This window comes from Oxyura jamaicensis, chromosome 11 (assembly GCF_011077185.1).
Source record: "Oxyura jamaicensis isolate SHBP4307 breed ruddy duck chromosome 11, BPBGC_Ojam_1.0, whole genome shotgun sequence".
NCBI lineage: Eukaryota > Metazoa > Chordata > Aves > Anseriformes > Anatidae > Oxyura > Oxyura jamaicensis.
The window spans coordinates 9,639,873-9,661,777 of record NC_048903.1 but is presented as its reverse complement, the minus strand read 5'-3'; the positions used below and the strand labels follow the sequence as shown (position 1 = coordinate 9,661,777).

The 21,905-nt window shown below is 36.5% G+C and overlaps 1 long non-coding RNA gene across 1 annotated transcript in view; it reads left to right on the top strand.

Moving 5' to 3' along the window:
* The window catches only part of LOC118172880, a 63,725-nt gene extending 43,346 nt beyond the window's left edge, over positions 1–20,379 (top strand). Inside the window, exons 2-3 of the long non-coding RNA XR_004753890.1 lie at positions 18,305–18,405; positions 19,842–20,379. This is a non-coding gene — a long non-coding RNA (uncharacterized LOC118172880). The remainder of the gene's footprint in view (positions 1–18,304; positions 18,406–19,841) is intronic.
* Positions 20,380–21,905: the final 1,526 nt, after the last annotated feature.

Here is a 21,905-nt window from a genome sequence, read left to right as displayed (position 1 = left end):
GGAAAAAGTAAAAGATATCTAATGATATAGGAGAAACACACAAAATAGAGAAGCTGTTTCTTATGAATTACGAATTTAGCGTCCACTGTTTTTTTTTAGAGCATAATTCAGGGCATGTTTCAGATAAACCATTGGTTCCCTTCCTCTCCAGTTAATACGTCTAAAGGATTCAGATTTCTTACTCTCTTTCAAATACTTGGTATTCAGTGTATTTGATTAAACTCTCTTTTGTAAAATTAAATACTGATGTGTGTTATGCTTTTGGTTTACTTTTTGGTACTCTACAATGTGCTTGTTTTTTTTTTTTTTTTTTTTTTTGGTTTTGTTTTGTTTTGTTTTGTTTTCCTTTTTCCCTGTTTCTTGATGAAATACCCAAACAGGTATTTTGTATTTTTAATTCTTCATTTTCCTTTTTCTTCTCACCCATACCTTTTGTCCCCTCTCTGGGCAAATACAATTTTCCAGGTAAGTTAGTTCAACTTGCATCTAGATAGACATTAATGCCAGTACACTGAATGGTGCTTATGGATGAAAATGGTGAAATTATTGGTTAGGAATGGATGGAATGGAAAATCAATTCGTCTTACCTTGAGAAACTTTTTTAAAACTATTTTACCAGTTTAGACTAATTGTTAATCCTTATACTTGTCTGTCAACCTGGACTATATTTTGCAATTTTATCAAAATCTATTTCAGTGTTTCAATAACACTTGGTTAGTTAGGATTATACTAGTATAAGTATTTATCTATGAACATTTTTTAGAGTTTGGCACTGATATTATTGAAAGAACAAAGGAAAAAATGAGTTCTTGAAGTCTCTTATCTGTAGCATAAATGTAAATTTTGGTATATGTACTAATTTTGAATATATCTAATTCCTATTAATTTTATGGCTTTTGTGTAAATCATTGTTTAAGTACTTTTTAGACTATAGGGATTTTATATGATGGCTGCTAAGGGCTGCCTTTGAGCCATTATATACTATCATGTGAAAGTTTTGTAGTTCACAGATCACTGACTTGACAGAACTTTATTATTATTTCATATTTATGTTACAATATTGCCCAGAGTCCCCGGACATTGACAATACCCCATTACAGTAGGTATTGTACAAACATGGATGTAGACATGATCAACATCTCAAGTTGCTCAGAGCTGTTGTAGTTGTAAGGACTAGAGTTCATTATGAAATTAAGTTAGTCTGCATAAACTTTGGAAAAAAAAATTGCAATATGCCAACTTAAAGGTAGAAAAGATCAAATCAAAGGGGGAGAGGAAAGATGAGAGCTGAGGATTCTACCTATATAACAAAGTAGAACCTTTATTGTTAGTAAGTACACATTTAGACAAAGAGTAACACTGAATTATGATACGATGCCTCAAGGCACACATTGTATTTCAAATTCAGACATTACTCTATGTTTTATGAGCTTTATATTCTGCTTTAATTGAAATCACTGCATTTTCAGATGGAGATTTAGCAGCTAAAAGAAGGAAAAGATATTGCCCAAGCAATATGTCTGAATTGCATAACTACTTCTATGCAATTCTAGCAGCCATATTTTGCAGTATAAGGGTTAATATGTATGATTTACACTGTTTTGCAAAATGAGAAAGTTTATATTTTGTGTCTTTGCATTCTATCCTGGAAATGCTGACCACTAAAATTAAAATGTTAATGAACCATCTGGGTCTGAGGGCCCAAAGAGTGTGTTTTCTATGTAAATTTTTCAGATGGCATTGAATAGTGGAAAAGAAATACAAGTTGAGTAGAGATGCAGGACTGCCATCTTCTCTTCCCTTCAAGTTTCTTCTTTCCTCTTGGCCTGCTCTTTAAATGCTGAGCAGGGAGGATTCCCTTTGTAGTTGTTTCTTGAAACTAGCTGAAATTGGTTTAAAATAAAAAAACCCTACCCCCTTGCTGTCCTAATATTCCTCTATCAGACTGGGAAGATTTCTTTTTCAAGGAGAGATATACTACCTCTACTAGTATGTTGAACATTTATGATGAAATAGAGAGGATTTCTTCTATTGTTGAAATACGTTTTTTTTTTTTTTTTTTTTTTTTTTTTTTTTTTACTATTTCTTTCTATTTATACTATTTATACTAAATCATTAATAATTACTCTTTAGGCTCCAAGTTCTGCTGTTCTGCTGGCACTAAATAAGTAAATAAAGTTGCACTAAGTAAGTAAATAAAGTTGTTTTTTTTTGTTGTTGTTCAGTATCTCTTACTATGTAATATTTTAGTGGCAACAAAAATGTTTAATAAATCTTGAACTAGCAATAATAATATCTTTTAGGGGAGTCTTGGTTAAACAGAGGGAGGAAATCATGGCGTAGTATACTCTGGATGTTGGAAGTGAATTTAGAGGAACCCTGTTAACTAACTAATCCATTGATTTCCATATATAAAATGTTCATGTGTGTTTCAGCTCTTCCCCTTGTAGACTATCTGGATCATTAGGAGTTGGGTTTAGATTTCAGATGCAAATCTGATTTCTAGAGGCAGAGTGTTGCTTTAAGCACTCTGATTGCTGTCATTTGCTAGCGTTAGACTACTGTGGGATAAGGGTTTTGGTTGGAAGTGTTAAAGGTCAAGGGATGCTGACAGAAGCCTAAGTTCTACTAAGCTTTGTTGTGGCTGTCCATAGCTCTAAAAGTCTTGCTCAACAGCCCACATTATCAGACAACATACCAGCGCATTTCCCATTTGTAAGCACGATCTATATGCTGGTCTCTGGAAGCATATAGAGACTCCTGAACCTGCCTGGTGAGCTCTATGGGTTCTACATCCCAAAGATCTCTAATAATTGAAAGCATTATCACATGCTCATCATCTTGTGCTTGCTTCTTTTGACTTTATTCAAGTGTAATTCTGCCATTGCAGAGGTCAGAGCTCTCTTTAAACATTGATGCCTAAAATAGAGATGCACTGTTGGTCATTTGAAGAAAACTTTCCTTTTGCAATGGTACCTTTCCAGACTACTGATTATAGACGAGAAAGGCAGTGGACAATACTTAAACTAAGAAATTCTGTCCACTATACAGCAGCTAATAGTATTTTGTGATCTATTTCATCAGGTATTTCACCTTTGAATGCTGACCATGATTTTGAGCACCTTGTTGGGCAATGATGATTGAGAATATCCCTTGATCCTTTTGCTTGAAAGCCTGCAGATGTTTCAATAAGATATGGTGTAAGTACAATAGCTTTTAAAACATAAGAGGCAGGAGTAATAGTGGCCATCATGAACATGCTGAGGTATCTGTCCTGATAATGCACTATAAAATTAATCTGTACTTGTGCAGTAGTTGCTGAGGGCGGCTGCTTCTTTGCAGATCAATTCAGTATAGTGTTCTGGCTGTGTGGGAACTTCTGTGGTTCATTTTCTATGGTTAAAAAAACCCTGATACTCTGGATTGTATGACAGACTTTTGATAACCCAATAACAATAAAAATAAGAGATGTACCAAGCTGAAAAGGGACCTTAGTGTGATTCATGAGTATGTTTAATGAAAGATTGAAATTTAATGTTACATAGAATCATAGGATCATAGAATATCCCGAGTTGGAAGGGACCCATAAGGATCGTCAAGTCCAACTCCTCCCACCACACAGGTCTACCCAAAAGTTTAGACCATGTGACTTAGTGCACAGTCCAACTGTTTCTTAAATTCATACAGGCTTAGTGCAGTGACTACTTCCCTGGGGAGCCTGTTCCAGTGCGCAACCACCCTCTCGGTGAAAAATCTCTTCCTGATGTCTAGTCTAAACTTCCCCTGCCTCAGCTTAAGTATGTTCCCTCGGGTCCTATCATTGGTGCTTATGGAGAATAGGTCACCCACCTCTCCACTTCCCCTCACGAGGAAGTTGTAGACAGCGATGAGGTCCCTCCTCAGCCTCCTCTTCTCTAGGCTGAACAGGCCCAGAGACTTCAGCCGCTCTTCATACGTCATCCCGTCTACACCTTTCACCATCTTTGTCGCCGTCCTCTGGACACTCTCCAACAGCTGAATGTCCTTTTTGTACTGTGGTGCCCAGAACTGCACACAGTACTCAAGGTGAGGCCATGCCAGAGCAGAGTAGAGCGGGACGATCACTTCACTCGCACTACTAGCGATGCTGTGCTTGGTGCACCCCAGGATATGGTTGGCCCTCCTGGCTGCCAGGGCACACTGCTGGCTTATATTCAACTTGCTGTCAACCATGACCCCCAGATCCCTCTCTGCGGGGCTGCACTCCAGCGTCTCGTAGCCCAGTCTGTATGTATAGCCAGGGTTGCCTCGTCCCAGGTGCAGGACCCGGCACTTGCTTTTGTTAAACTTCATGCAGTTGGTGATCGCCCAGCTCTCCAATCTGTCCAGATCTCTCTGCAGGGCCTTTCCACCCTCAGCCGAGTCTACAACTCCTCCAGGTTTGGTGTTGTCTGTAAATTTGCTCAAAACACCTTCTAGTCCTACATCCAAATCGTTTATAAAGACATTGAAGAGGACTAGCCCTTGATGGACCCCACTAGAGACCTTCCGCCAGCCTGATGTGGCCCCATTTACCACAACCCTTTGAGCCCTGCCGTCAGCCAATTGCTCACTCATCGTATGACGTTTTTGTTAAGTTGTATGCTGGACATTTTGTCCAGTAGGATCCTATGGAAAACCATGTCAAAAGCCTTGCTGAAGTCCAAAAAGATCACATCAGCTGGTTTCCCTTGGTTGACTAGACAGGTGATCTTATCATAAAAGGAAATCAAATTTGTTAGGCAGGACCTACCCCTCATGAACCCATGTCGGCTGGGACCAATGACTGCATTGTCCCCCAGGTGCGCTTCAATAACTTCAAGAATCATCTTCTCCATAATTTTACCAGGCACTGACATGAGACTGACAGGGCTGTAATTGGTAGGGTCTTCTTTCTTGCCCTTCTTGAAAACTGACACAACATTTGCCAGCTTCCAGTCCACCAGGACCTCTCCAGATTCCCAAGATCGTTGAAAACTAATTGAGAGAGGTCCTGCGATGATGTCAGCCAGCTCTTTAAGCACCCTGGGATGAATCCCATCCGGACCCATGGACTTGTATGGATCCAGGTGGAGCAGCAAATCCCACACACGTTCAGGGTCGACTGGGAGTTTGTCATTCCCACCATCAAGGTCCTCCAGCACAGGGCACCCAGGGTCCCAAACCCCATCATCAGCGTTGAAGACAGAGGCGAAGAAGGCATTAAACGTCTTTGCTTTGCCTACGTCATTGTCTGTGAGTTGACCTTCCCCATCAAGCAGTGGACCTATGTTTTCTTAGTATTTACTAATACTAAGCTGGGGTTTTCTTTGTGGCTTCCACATCACCGAGTATATTCTCATCATACAAGTTATTTGTTGAATACACAACTTTGTTTCAAGACAAATCTGGCAAATGTAGAGATATTAGACTGTTAATGTTTAAGAACGTAGAAAATGGGAGAGATTAACTCAATTGATTATGGAACGTGAAGGTTTTAATCTCGTGGGCTAAACAAGGAACAATGGATACTTTGCACCTTTTCGCATGAAATAAATAGATGTATATGCATATGAGGTTTTGGAACTGAGTTTGATTTACTTCGTGTACATGAAGTGTGATGGATGCATCTGTTTCTTCATTATTGCAGAAATAACTCCTAGTTCACTACTTAAAATATCATCAATGTTAGAAAGACCAAAAGAAGTAATTAAACTATAAATGGTGTGTTTTGTTTTCTTGATACCATTTTATTGGACTGATGCTTTTATTTAAAGCTAAATAAATCAGTGGTTAGCAGCAGTTTTCACCTAGGCTGAAATAATAACTTTCTGTTTCATCGGATAGATCTATTTATAGCATGGAGAGGGAGGCTGAAAGAGAGAGAAATCCAGATCTGTACATGAAGAATCAGGATATGGATCTATCTATTTCTGATTTCAGGAAAAATCAAATGACAGATACATATATCCTTTGAAAGACTATATCTTATGACAGAAAGAGTCTCAGAAGAGATTACTTGAACATTATAACTTTATGCCTAACTGTTGTGCTGTCAAGACAAAGCATAACATTTTCCTATCTAAAATTTAACTACACTGTATTTACTGTTTCACACAAGAACATTAAAGAAACCTTAACTGCCATCATAAAAGAACAATGAATGAACAGCTTAAATTTACAGGAGTAAATTAAATGTCAACTTTATTTCACCAATATGGGCTGTGCTTTTCTGTTAGCAGAGGTTATAACTACTGTTTTGAAATACTTGTTGCTGAAAAGTGATTGACAAGTGTGGACAGAGGTGTGAAAATTGAACAGTTTTTTATTGTTATTAATTTTTAATTTCTTCATGTCCATATTCATTGCAAGCATCCAGGTAAGTTTGAAAGTAGGTACTTATAAGTATATATATTTTTTTCATATTGTGTTTACTCAAATCTTTTCTCCATCACTAGCCATACTTTCAAATTTTACTGCTCCCTCTATTCTTATATTGGCTATGTTGTTGTAGCTAAAGTATAGCCATGTGTGTTATTGTGTGTTATTTTATATGAGTGTATCACTGAAGACCTGTCCAGTAAAAATGCAAAAAACACAAAACCAAAAAAAAAAGTAAACAAACCTGATTTTTGGCTTAGATGATATGATACATTTCTCCAAAGTATTTTGAAGACCTCTTCAAAGCCCGTGTATGCTTGTAAATTGCCTGCTATGAAAAACAACTCTTTTAGGTGTAAAAAAAAAAGGAAGTAAAAGAAGTAAAATAATGTTCATGTTATTGTTGAAGCCTTCCTTGCTTCAACATATTTATATTTGTTTGCTGGTCTTTAAAATTAGAAATTTGTTGGAGCGAGACTGTATGTGGCTGGAAGCTGGGCTCAGAGACATAGTTCTTAGGAAAGGTTCAGAAAGACATAACAGATAAGTGAAATGTTATTTCACAAGGTCTGCTTCGTTGTGTGGAATATTTCTCCTTGACGGGTACATATAAAAGTGTTTATCTAATGTATCCACACTGTGTATAGTGAAAGAAAAGGGAGTTACAGTTCTTTATCAAAACTATTCAAATGGAAGTGTATGATGTAGCATAAACTAAAGGAAAAGTTTATTTGTAGCAAAATTATGGGCAACTTTCATGCCTTTCATCTCTAACAAATGCACATTTTCCTGCATTGTGTTCATAAATGAGTGATCTGCCTATGCGTGATATGGATTGTTAGAATCAAACAACTCAAACTGAATGAAAAAGGAGAGGGCTAGAAATTATTCTGCTAACGTAAGGCAATATTTATCCTTGTGGTCAGAGCTATATGAGTAAAGTTCTCAATCTACAATTTTCAATGTCTCTGTTTTGGGTGAAGATAAAAGAATTGTTAATTGAGTTTACAGTATGTAAGACTCTGGGCTATATAAGGATAGGTCATTATTACCTCTGTATTGTCAGTAGTAAATCTAACTGCTTCTGTGGTCTAGAAATTCTCATCTCATAAAATGATGGTCCAATATTTTTTGAGCCAAGATATTCTATCTCCAGCATATGTCAGAAATAGTGACATAAGACAGAAACTCTCATAATACTAGCCATGAACCAAAAGGAATGTGTCTTGTTAACAACTTAGGAAAGACCCAGTTCTCAATGTAACTGCCTTCTAGCAGCTACATGGAAGAGGATAAAAATTATGAAATATATAACCATGATGTATTTTCCTGATGAAGCAATAGTTTATAATGACAGTCTCTATAAAGTTAATTTTTACTTGAACAGAGCTGAGCCTAATGGTTTTCAATTATACTAATTTGAGTCATGGGTTTAGTACATGTGGATTTTGCAGCCCCTGGGTTTTACTTTTATGTCTTCTCCCTAAAATGCTTGGCCTCCTTTTTGCATTATACCCTTCCCATTCTCCCTTAGCAGGGAACATCAGGCAGTGATGGCATGACTTTGTCCCCTTCCATTTGCATCAGAATTTAACCTTATATAAGAAGATAATTCTAATGTAATGTGTAGTTTTAAAATAGTGTCTCATGTTCCAAATGACATTGTCATAGAGCATATGCTACAGCAAGAACATCCAGAAGTATTTTTTTGAATGCACTCTACATTGGCAAGAAGTTATACACCTTAAAAACAGATCAGCTGATGAGACTGATTCATTCTGAGGCCTTATAGCTACAGTGAGTACATATGGGGATTTTTACTTTAGACTACATTTGTTATGGTCACTAGAACTAAAAGTCCCCACCATGCAAGTATCTGCAGCAGAGCTTCTGGTTTTGCTTTCTCCACAAGTAACATGGACTCAGGTTACCAAAACTGGTTTGTGAACCATGTGAATAACAACAAGAGGGGATAAATAAGAGAGTGCAAAGCAGAACCTCACAACATCGGAAGTGTTCAAATTCAGGTGGGATGGTGCTTTGAACAACTTGATCTAGTCAAAGGTACCTCTGCCCATGGCAAGTCTGTCGGACTAGATGATCTTTAAAGTTCACTTCCAATCCAAACCCTTCTATGACTCTGTTCTGGACTGTAATCATTTTGTAGACACAGCCCGTGATTACCACAGAGATGTGCCTGACCAATTAGCTATTGCATCATTCACTCATTACGCTTCTGACACTACTGGAGAATGTTCGTTTATATGATTTCTGCTAGTTTGCATTTGCTCATATTATAAGTTCCCTGTCTTTCTTGCTCCTTTTCATCTCTTTTCTTTCCAACATTGTCTCAAACCTCCTGTAGTGGAGAGATGACTGCTGAAGGCTGTGGCTATAATATCTTTATTTAAGCAGGGAGATGGCCACTGGAAGACTAATAACGAACTGGATGTTTGTTTTCAGAGCATGCATTACATTAAAGATGACTGAGTATCTTTGGAGCTCTACTCATCATGCGATTTGAGAACTACATGGGAAGAATGTTGTTGACTCCTTGACAGAGAAGTTAATTTACATTGGTGTACTGTGGTACTCACTTGTGAATTCAAATGATTTCACTCTCAGGCTTCCCTTTTAGAAAGGTTGTGTTAAGAGGTATGAAAGTAAAACAAAACAAAAAAGGAAAGGCAGTCTTCTCATATCTATGTGAATGCAGGTGCACACACAGTCTCTCTCTATGTGGGGAGGCTGTCAATTGCTGAGAAAAGGAGGTCTGGTTAAGATCTCTAGTCAGGGGTATCTGCAAGTCTTAAGTTCAGCTTTTATCTTTCTGTGTAAAAAAAGCTTCCCAATAGCATAAACATCATCTACTACATCATTTCAGAAACTTGGTTGCTGTTTAATTCTATTTTATTTCATATTTCCTTACATGTATGACTTTTGCCTCATAAAAAATGTTAATAAAGTCTATTATTATAATTCCCTTTGATGGCACATTTAAGGATATGTCCTTGTGGAATGTCTCTTGGAGAGATGATACCCTAAAAAGAATATGTCTGGAGTGGACAGTATTGTCTGACCTCATTAGCCAGCAGACCAAGGAGTATTTGCAAAGGACCTGAATTGCAGTAGATTGGACGGGCAGTAGATTGTATGATTGGGGTGTCACCTTGGTTGTGTCCTGTAGCTTTCGATCTGAAACACATGGACAAGCCTTGAACTGGCACTGTGTCAAGCAAATAGCATTGAAGTTTGTCATGGGTGTCATGGTTTATTACTTTCTTGATGAAATGGGCATTTGTCCAGTGAGAACTTGAGATGTACCTCTGATTTATTCTGCCTGAACTATTTAAGATATCTTACCTGTTGCAAATTTGGGCTGGATTTGAGCTACAGGAAAAAAGCTCCATACCTACTTTTTAGTAACTGTAATCTTCAGTCTATGGTTGGCTAAAACACTAAATGGGCTCACTGACATTTTTGCAATCATAAGAATATAGTATCTAAATCAGTTAAGGTTACATTTATCCATATACATTATATACATTTGAATATAGACAAGAGATGATAGGTCTTACAATTAAAATAAACTTAGATGTAATGTTTTCAGATTGTTACCATAAAAGTTCATTGTGTGCTGGAACTGTTTTGTGCACCATAAATCTTAGCAACTGATGGGGTAAAGAAAGAATAGCAGCTGGAGGACTATGAAAGAAATATTTTTTAAAAAAAGTTGAATATTTTTTACTTTTAAAATGTGTCTGGTAGTATATGATACCATTCTTCAGTTTAGCTAAGCTCTGTATTGATTCAATAGGTTGGAGGGTGGAGTGTTCTTTTGAGCTGCATATTCATCTGCTGTTCATAACACATGGTAAGTGTCACTTTTATTTTGCAGAAAGATCTTTTTAGTATAAACTGGATTATGATATGTTTCCGGAAAATAATTAGACTTGCTTTTTGTAATAGATAAAGAACTCATCATCTTCCTGATAAGTGACATCTTTCAAATAGACAAATTTACTTTCTGTTTGTATGACTTCTTTGAATGATGAAGGTATTACAAACCAAAGACACTGCTATTTCTTTAAAGGAATTATAACTTGTTATGCAGATCAATATGTATCAATATAACCTTTAAGACAAATTTTATATATGTGGCTTTGAACTTTAAGGTATCCTTTTTTACTCTGTGAAGGAATGAGCTAAGCCAGTGAAGTGTTATTGATATATTTTTCAGTATTTTTGGGTAAAACAACTTGAACTACAAAGATGAAATGCTCTGTTCATTTAAAATATTTATCTTGGGGTTTGAAAAGACAAAAGTTAGAAACTATTTTTTTTTTTTTTTTTTTTTTTTTTCCAGTAGCTGAAGGCAATTATATCTTTATTGACCCTCTGCGTTTGCCCCCTCCTTCAATGTCAGGTACTTGCTTATTATTATCAACATGACATCTCCTTTCTTTGAAAGGTTGTCTGTCACACTTTGAATCACCTCTCTCCATGGTTACATTTTCTAATCAGTTCACATGATTGAGCCTACATCAAGTGATGCTTTACTTAATTCTTTTCCGTTTGTATGGTGTGATTCTTGGAGGGACTCTCGTCAAAATTTTGGAGGGCCCTGTCAGTTTGAAAAGAACATGACCTTTAAATTGTATCAGTATGTTTGCTGGTGCATAAGGGAAAGGAAAAGGTTCATAGTGATGGAAAACCACTCTAAAAATGAAAAGTAATTCACTCAGAGGCAGCATGCATAGGAAGTTAATTTGTTAATATTTAACTGATTTAAAAATGAGAGAACAAGGAGGATGTTCTTTGAGCAGTAAGAGGTCCAAGCAGCATATCTTTAAATTTGGCTTATAACACATTATCTATCAATCTTGTTTTTCAGTACTTATAATAATAGGTAAAAGTAAAAACATTCAATTCTTATAGAATACATAAACCAGGTAATTCTTTGGAATTATCAAACTTGTTATTGAGTTGCACTTTCCTTATTGTATCTGTGGACATGCTATTATTGCTTAGTAATTGACAGTGCTGATTTTTGTAAGTTCTGTCACTGACTAAAGTAGCAGAGTTAGATTTTATGTATGTGTAAATATGCATGATTTTATGTGTGCAAGAGAGAATAGTTTAGAAAACACAGAATAAATGCTTTTGTATTGTAAATACTGACAGTCTGAAAATGAGGAGAATCCATCTGGGAACCCTAACATGGATAGTTCAGGCAATATAACACAGATGCATACTGGTGGAGCTGAGTAATACTGGGAACTTACAGGTTCACAGCCTTTATTGAGTATACAAACTGTGGATGGTCAAATACCCTGTGGTAACAATCAGTGACATGACTTCTTGTCTCCTTCCCACTATACTTTGAGGTGTGTTACTTTTAAGTGGCTTTTACACATGTTAAAATATATAGTTCCACTGAAACTCTTGAAGTCTGGTTTGTCATGGATTTGTCTTATGATTACTTGATGTTGATATCCAGAAGGCACACCTCTAGCTTTCTCTGTTCTTTGGAACATTTTCAGTCACTCATCACTGTAGATTCATTGCTATCTGTTAAGGTATGAGGTCATCCTGAAGGTATTCCCAAGTCAGTAAAAAGATTTCTCTTCCCTTTCTGGATATGTGCGCACAAAGAATGCACGGGACCTTGATTATCTTTGAGTTTTTCACCTTTTTGTCAACTTGGTTGAAACTGGACAGTAGATCCAAGACTGCTTCGGGAAATCAGCCTACTCCAGCCAATCTACCAAAGTCAAAGTTGATAGAGGTCTTATGTTGTTATGGGGGATGACTAAAAATAGATGACTAAAAATAGGTAAAGATTTTTAAAAATTATTCTTATTATTTATTTATTTATTTATTTTTGTGCTTGTGTAAAACTGAGAGACAGAATAAGGGAAAGAACCCCGAAAGTTTAATGCTTCCTGCTTTACCACTTTTAGCAAAACCTCTTTTTGTGTCAACACCAGGCTTAGCTGCACACAAGCACTGCCTCCTTAGAGCAGAACCAGTTGTTTTGGTCTGGGCTGCCAAAGCAGAGTTCACATCTGAATATTGCCCTTTCTGAATTTTACTATTTAATTTATTTCTTTTTCCTAATTAAAGTAATAAAACCATATTTGCTAGCATCTAAAATTAAGGCTATTCATTGAGCTCAGATAACTAGGTTTTCCAACATTAAGGTGTGCAAATGTTTATGCTTAGGTTATATAATTTGTGGCATGCAAATTGCAAATAAATATGACAGTAGACGTTTATACATGCCTTATTCAACATTAGATTTCCTGGTGATGTGTCATTATTGGCTGAGACATGAACTGTACTAATACGTTAAGCCACTGCAGTTTTTTCCTTCTGGGCCATAACATCTAGGTTTTAGAAACCATAACTTGATGGAGGTCCAATCTCATGATATCTGGATATACATAATTTTGCATGTCAAACTGGAAATTTCCCTTCTCAGAGGGCATTTTGCTTTTTATCACATGCTGAACCTCAGAATTATGCAATACACATACCCTGTTTGAAAACATAAACAAACAAACAAACAAAAATTAAACATAAGGAATAAGTCCTTGAGTGAGATGAAGTATTTCTTGTTTAGGGATGACAATATGTTATCCTGACCTACCAGAGGTGAACTTGAAATGCCTTCAGAGCATCCCTCAATGGTTATATATTTTTAAAGAGAAAGTATAATACAAATTCTCATCAGCCTCAAAATACAGATATTCTACAGTTTTCTTTATGATCTCTTTCTTCCTCAAAAAGTTGAAATTAGAAAGTTTGCACCACTTCAGCTTCTTGTGTGGTGATCTCAACACATTTCTTTTTCTTGACTCACTCTGGCTAATTTGCTCACCTCTTTCCCTTAAAAGCACAAAATTGCATGTTTCAACATTTGCAATTTCCTAGGAGCTAAAGGGCTCATATTGTAAAGCTTTTATCACTTTTCCTCTTCCTGGTATCATATATGGATATGAAAAATATAATTTCATATCCTGAATAGTCTCAGACATGGAGTAATAGCCTATGTTCCTACAGCCTTATCAACTTGATCAGAATTTTCCACACGAAGGAAATGCAGTGTTGAAGCCACAAGGAGCATAGAGGGGACCAGAGCCCAGAGTTCTGATTTACTTTCTCCTTAGTCAAAGGCAGCATTCATTCAGAAGCCTCTGTTAAATTAATTGAGAGCATTGCCTGAGAAAGGTTGAAAGATTGGGATTATTCTGAACAGTGTTGTAGTTGTACTGTACTGTTAAAGGATGCTGTGTCTTAAGTATATTGGAAGTCATAAGTACTGCATTATAATAAATTACAAAGCAGTCTTTTGGAAGATTTGTTTTACCTTTCACAAAATGCTAATGTTTATTTTGTTTTCATTTCATTGTATTGTCTTTCATTTTAAAATTACAGCTTTACTACAGTGAGTTAATTTCATAATACTGTATTAACTTAATATTACATAAATTACATTTGTCAGATTTGGGCATTGTTGTAGATGTACAAACCCCAGATTTACTACCAAAGATCTCCAAATACATGTATTCATAATTTGCTACAATGAACTGTATGCCACAATATAGTATTAAAGAACTACACATTCTAATGCCAGGCACAAATTCTGCTGCTCTTTCTGCAACTGCTCTAGGTACAAATAGAAACAATATATTTCTAGCCTTTTTTCCCCTAGTTGCAATAATGAGCAAAAAATGTTACAGTGTGGGAATATTTTAGCCACTTGCACTTTTTTGTCTGACTCATTTTTAGCTGCATGTTGCCTTTGAACGTTATTGAAAATATGCGAGGGTTGCAGCAGTCCGTAGGTATATTTTCTCTTCAGACTATTATAACTTTAGGCCTGGAAGGAAAAGGTAATAGAAATTGGCATAACTAATATTACAGAGTAGAGAGAGCTACAGCTTTCTTTTAGTAGAGAATTGGAGCGCTCCTAACTAAAGGATTTAATTGTAGCTGTCTGCAGTTTTGCATGTGGCGTTTTCTACTTGCAAGGTGTAAGGTTCTGCAATGTAACCTAGCTTATTCACTCCATTCAAACAAAGAGCAGAAACGCTCTCTGCAAAGGGAAGGGGAGAGCTTGTGCAATTGGAACATCTATAGGTTTTTAAACACACAGTGTCTAATCAGCCTCTGACAGATCCATTGTAAATCAAAGGTCTGGTAAGTGGGGATGCCAGAAATGTTTGATCTCATTCCAAGCCTTGAAACAACTTGCTTATTTTTTCTGCAGTTTGGCTCCTCACTAAAATAAAACATTGAGAGATGAATGTTCTGACAGGTCATTGTGTGTCAAACTGTCACTCTGTAATGGTTACATATTTCAGCTGGATTGAAGTGGTGCTGGTTGGGGGAGGTCTGAAAGAAAGAGAGAAAGAGAAAAAGAGGGAGAGAAAGAGACAAAGAATAACAAGATTTCTGCTCCTTCATATAGCTGATCTTCATTTAAACCAAACACTTGTCATGTTCAGGGGAAGTTTTATAAATTTTTAATGATATTGGGTACAACTGGTGCTTTGAAATTTGCTGTACTTTAATTTTTTCTTCGTTAGCAAAGGTTCGCTAATGCATTGAAGTGCTAAGAGCGTGTCCTAGGGATGCCATGATAATTGTGTTGTTAATAATATTGTGGCACTAGTAATGTTCTCCTGGTAATCAAGCCATGAGATTTTTTTTTAATATATTCAGTTATTACACTGCATCTCGTACAAATCATGTCAATTACAATTGCCGGTCTATGACAGTTAAAATAATTGTATACGTTTTCTAGAATTTTCCATTGGCTTGGCTAATCAAGCTAAAAAAAAAATCAACACATTATTTGCATTAATTTTGTTTCTAGTCTATTTCTACTCCTAAATCATTTGTCCATCTACTTCAAAAGGCGGAACAGTAAGTATTTTAATAATAAATATACAAACATATTCACACTGTAACATAATGTAAGCATACTTCTGCAGTAGTAGCACAGGAGATTGTCTAGGATTAATCTGTTTATGTGTGTATAGATGGACATATATTTGGTAAAATTATCATTCTCAGGTAGAGAGTGCGTACTCTGGATTTATATAGATATTCAGAGGTGTTTATTTCCATGTTTTTTAAATGTTTGTGTACATATATAGTTTGTGTACATATTTATATGTAAAAGTACAAGCCTGTTTATAGACCTTGATATTTTATGCCTCCTCAGAGATGATTGTATGCTATGGTATCTGAATATTTATTTTCATTAAAAATCAATTAAATAGTTGGCAGCTGAAAGGGAGAGCAAGTTCAGTGTCCAAACATTAGCCTTCTGTAACACTGGCATCTCCTGTCTAATGCTGTCACTTTGTTTCTTTGAAAACAAGAGGCAAACAGCAAAAACTGGCTCAGCATTCTGTCACCAGAGCAGGAGACATCCCATTGTGCGGTGGCTTACAATGTCTTCACAGGGAGGGTGAAACTTGTGATTATTTTCTTTATCATCACTTTAATTTTCTTTTGTCCTTTTATTATATTTAATTTTTACAGCCAGTGGAACGTACTGCTCTGACTCCAAACAGTGGAACTGTTGTTTCCTCCACAAGATTTTTTATTTTATTTTATTTTATTTTTTTATTTTATTTTATTTTTTTTTTTCATGTGTATTTACAATAGCTACTAAACAAATGCAACAGGAGTCATTGTATGGGTTGCGAAAATATACTGAATGATGATAATATTTTATTTCTCAGAGGTACAGCATGTTGAAGCAGTGTTTTTTTTTTTTTAAAAAAAAAAAAGGTAAAGAGGCATATCAGTAATACATGAGCAACAACCAAGTACAGCCCAGCAGTAGTATATGAGAAGGAATAACAAGTAAGGGATGTAGTAATTACATGAGGTGGAATAACGAGTAGGCATGGAAGTATTTGAGAAATAACAAGCCAGCTAGCAGTGGTATTTGAGGGATGACAAGTGAACATGACAGTATTATTTGAGTAATAATAAGTAAGCTTGGTGATATTATTTGGAGAATAACAAGTAACCAGTGGTGCTTTCTCTAGGCACTTTCCCCTGTTGTTATCTTGTGAAGAAGGGGCACAAAAGAATAAGTGATCACAGGTTGCAAGGGTCAAGGAAATTTATTTATTTATTTATTTATTTATTATGCAATAAGCTTCTACTAAACATGGCTTGAACAAATCATCCCTCAAAATGTAGAATTTATCCCTCAACTTTGCCTAGAGGTAAAAATGAAAAGATTTTTTTTTTTTTTTTTTTTTCCTCTGGCCCTGTGAGTCCTGACCATAGAGAATGAATGGCTTTAGAACTGTACCCAGACAGAAAAATCAATGTTTCATATCAGGAGGCTTCAGGGGTTAGACTCCCATGTTCATGTCAACAAGGCTATTGGTTTTCTTAATACTCCAAAGTTATCATTTCCCCACTGCAGGAGCCCACCACTGTGACTTGTGCAGTCACAGTGATACAAAAGCATTTTCCCTTGGCCAACCACCATGGTGGCAAAAGGAAAAATTAATTGTTGATGAGATATGTGTTTTTTTCAAACAAGACCATTAACAAACACATGAAAGTTAGTATTTGCTGACAGGGTTTTCTCTATAAAATTATGCTGGTTTGTGTATGCTATGGGGGTTGCTACAATGTTGCTGATCTGATGATTCATGTTGTGAGCAAAAACTTTACTGATGTAAAAAAGTATTGGAAAACCGGCAGTAAAGAAGGTGGGCTTTCCCCCTCCCCCTGCACTCTCTCTCATCAAGTATTCCTGCTATTTGTGTCAAAAGGCTCTGCTGCCTCTGGTCAGATTCCCTTGGAGCTTAGTTGTGTCACTGTTTTAATCTGAATGGGTGGGCTTTTTCTACAGTCATCACTTCTGCGTTAATCGCTTCTCCCTTGTGAAGAAAGTCTTAGTTTGTCAATAGAATTATGTTACATGAGGTTAAAATCATGTTGCTACAAATAATATTTTTGTCATCATATGATATTAAATAGACTAACTGAAAATGAGCCCATCTTTTGAATTTTTGTCAATTTAATTAGTGTAACAACTATATTTGGTTTCCTGGGCAGGAAAAAGCCAAGCTTGTTCACTCTCAGAGGGAAATTTAGCTACTGTACAGTTTTAATATCATCTTGATTTGCATACAGAAAACTGGAAGATTTAAATATTGCATCAGGTTAGAGGGGCTTTTTGTAATCTGGTTAATTTGATGCCCCCCCCCCCGCCGTAAATATGTTACCGGTGCTTTTTTTTTTTTTTCTCCTCTGTGCTGTCTTTAGTGCTAACACTGAAAATGCTAGCGGCTACAGTGAGCATTGCTCACCCAAAGCAATCGGATGAAAAGGCAGTGCAGATGTAATTTGTTTTCAATGGCTGTTTCAAAAGAATAATTGTGGTGACATTGTGGGATCAATATTATAGATTTTTGTTTTCAAGTACACTGTATGTGTGGTGCTAAGGGGAGGCAGGAAATATAACACTGCAGCCTGAATACAATAAAAATGGATTGAGGTCTGCGGGTATTGTCGACTGGTAGCCATCATGGGTTTGGAACATCATTGGTGGGATTACAGAGCTTGTCCTCTGGGCTGGTATTTCATTGTGAGTGCATGCACATTTGCTGCAGTTTTCCTCTTCAGCTCTGTAAGGGACATGCTTGCTGAACTTGTATAAACTATCTGGTGATGAGGCACTGTAAATGCTTCTTTGGTTTCCATTCCTTACAAGTGGCAGGTTTAAGAGAGTGGGGGCTAAAGTTTGCTGCTCTATCATTTAATTTGTCTTGTGACGCTGCTAATGTAAAATGTATCACACCCGAACTTGAGGTGGGAAGGGGTGGATTGCACACCTGTATGAGTGCTTCAATTCTGTTTCTGTTCCCTGTCTCTCTAGGCCACCATGCTAGATAAAACTTCTTTAAAGCACCTGAGAGAGAGAGAGAAAGAACACCTCCAGAGAGCAGCCTGCTGATAGAACCCACTTCTAACATTGTGGTGAGTGTCATTTTAAAATACCATGAGAAATATGATGTGGTGATCAAGGACTTCCTGCTTTAAGGGTTTCATGTATCAGGGTAACTAGACAAAAAATGTAGCTCCCAGGGTGAAAATTATATTAACAAAGAATTAGTAATAAAGCTGAATAAATGTAATGAAATGTGAGAGTGCATAGCACTTTTTTTTTTTTTTTTTTTTCTGTCTTTCATAATTAGGCCCTGAAAGAAATGGAAATTCAGACAAAACACCTTCCTCATTACCAATTTAGAAATTAGAAATTAAAATGTGTTGTTATTGGACCACCAATTGTTTTTCTTTTTTTTCCTCTTTAAGAGGTAAGGATGCTTTCTTTGGTTGTTGCTTTAGAAGAAAGGCTTTTGAAAAGTGGTTGTTAGCTGATTCTCTTTCTAAGCTGAGATAACATTTCAAAATTTCTTTCTGCCATATTCTATCCTTTCTTTCTTTGCTGAAATGATATTTACTCAAACTCTGCTGACCGTCTGCATGCTACAGGGGTGGCCCAGAATCATCTTTTGTTATTCTCTCAAGCTATTTATCATATTTATTACATCACATAGATTCCCACCTTAAGTTGGAAAAACAGTATGTGCTTAATTTGGAACAATTAATTCCACAACAAATACACTCTCTTCTAGCCTCTTTTATAAACCAGAACATCAAACAGCTGTTCTCCCATCCCAGCAAAACTAGTATATAACTTTTTAAAGTCTTCTTTTACTAGTGAATATTGGATGAAACAAGACGCCAGACACTTGCAGGGATCTGTTTTGACCAATAAATCCTGTTAATTTATTAATAATTCAAAGCATATAAGAAAACCTTTTTTTGTGAAGTTTTCATTTCTACATTTTACAAATCTTTAGGCTAACAGACAGTAATCTTCAGTTCCTGTCTTCGTCTTAATGTTTTGTTAAAGCATAAAAATCCTTTCCAGCACTGAAATAATACTCAGTTCTATTTGAAAAACAAAATATGCAAAACAATGTTGTGTTATGGGGGCGGTTTCTAACCTCTGACATGAGCTCTTGAAACATAATCTACTTTTGAACCTACTATCACGTGTGCTCAGTCTGCATGAACATATCATGAATATCTGTATCTATATTATATACATTTCTGCTGGTTTTGTCTGAGGTGAAGGAAGCTAGGTGATGCTACATATATATAAATATTTTGTTAGATATGTATAATGAAACAAAGGACTAGAGGAAATACACTCTCAGGCCTGAGAAGCATCTGGAAATGAGAGAAGGTAGTCTTGAGCACTTCACCTGAATTGGTCTATGACCTGCCTTGTGATATAGGGCTGAATTCCTTTGTCTGTTGCAGAAGCTTTGCCCTGAGCTCTCACAAAATTGGTGGACCCTTTCACTTAAGCCAATTTACATTATCCACCAATCTGTTCTCTTTAGTGACCAGTGATAGGACCCATGGGAATGGTGTCAAGCTGCTGCAGGAGAGGTTCAGACTAGACATCAGGAAGAGGTTCTTCACTGAGAGGATTGTCGTGCACTGGAACGATCTCCCCAGGGAAGTAGTCACTGCACCAAGCCTGTCGGAGTTTAAGAAGCATTTGGACTGTGCACTTAGTCACATGGTCTGAATTCTTGGGTTGACCTGTGTGGTGCCAGGAGTTGGGCTCGATGATCCTTGTAGGTCCCTTCCAACTCAGGATATTCTATGATTCTATGACTCCACCTCTAAACAGTTCTGCTGGTCACTCTTGTTCTTGTCCCATGTTTAGAGAAGATGATGCATGTCTGGGTGCCACCTGCACAAACATCTTCTGGAAAGTGCTGGTATCTAATGTAATTTTGAACTGTTATTGCTTTAAACTGTATCTGGCCACAAACTTCCAAAACATGAATGGAGTGGTGTCTGTGAATTTGTTGTACTGACTCCTTATGTACTTGCTTGTAATTCTGAAACAAATAAGAAATTTTGTACTAAGATTTTGTTTCCATGAGCTTGTCTAAACCTTAATCTTTTATTACTGCAGTTGCTGTGGTACCTGTAGGAAAATGTTTGAATAGCCTTCCTCATGATTATTTTGCATTGCTTTGCTTTTCATTTTTGTTTTTGCAATTCCAGAGGACAAGGACTTTTTAAAACAAGTATCAGTTTTAACATGGATGATCTCCAAGAAGTGGTGGAGTCAAAATTCAGGTTCATCACTTCTCTCTTCTCCACACTGGCTAACAGAGCAAGGTCAACAAGAGCTGCATCGCCCATCATGTCCCTTTCAAGTGTGCACAAGGGCTGTTCAAACTTTCTCTCTGTTAAGATGCTCTGACCTGGAGGCAGCACTCCCATATCTCCCCCATTCCAGATTTGTCTCCTGAACATCAGAATGTGGCCTTACATTTGGTGTAAAATACAGAGGTTGCCTTTTTGTTAGTATGACAATAGTTTGATGCTATAAAATTTTGCCAGTACTGTGCTACATTTTAAAATGTTTAAGGTATCTGAGCTGGTGCAAGTCTGATGGCTTGGAAGGGCAACAAAACCTTGTAGCTAGGGCTTACTTCCCCAGTAGGAAACCAGGAAGCATTCAGAATGGATTTGACTCTGATACCTTTGTTCTGCTAGTACTTTTTTTTTTTTTTTTTTTTTTTTTTTGTGCGTGTGTGTGTCTGCTAACTCTTCTATATGCTTGTAGAAGATCTTAGTAGTATTGAAACCTTGCCCATGATACAAGTCTGTGGTTTGGTCTGCTTTTTCCATCTCAGTCCTGTGCTGCTACTGCTCTTCTCCTCTTCTTTTGGTGTTCTTCACTATCACAATTTCTTTAGCAAAACCCAAAGTGTATTAGGTAGAGGCAAAGCTGACACAGAGTGACTAAGGATCCATCACCTTGCATGTTCTGCCTTCTAAAAAATAAAAGAATATAATACAGGAAAAACAATCTTCTCTACAAGATTGAGCAGAGTCGTTTCTACTGACTTTTTCCATAAATTTTGTCTTTCAGTAGTTGTGTACTTTCTATGTATAGATGTGGGTAGAGTATTGCAGTTTGGGAATCAAACCTGGATTTACAGAGAAATGGGGGGACCTAGTAAATGGCTTTGTAACTTGAACAAGGTATGTAATCACTGTCTAGTAACAGATTTGAGATTAACTCAAAATGTTAATATTTCATATTGCTTACCTTTTTTTTTTTTTTTTTTTTTTTTTTTTTTTTTCCCGTGCTTCATTTCTGAACAGATGTGTGAGGAAATGAAAGCTGCATATACACTATAAACTATGTGTTTCTTGATTTCTGAGCTGGTAGGGCCTGAAACTGTGTTGATGGGAACAGCTTAAAAAGTGTACTTTTATATTACCCATATTAGAAAATGCAATTTTTGGAACTCAACCCCTCTGTGATTTAAAAACAAACAAACAAAAAACAAAAGATCCTGGTAAAAAAAAATCTAAGTACACATGCCTTCCCCAATTACATCACTGAAATATTATAATTCTTTGCATGACTTGGT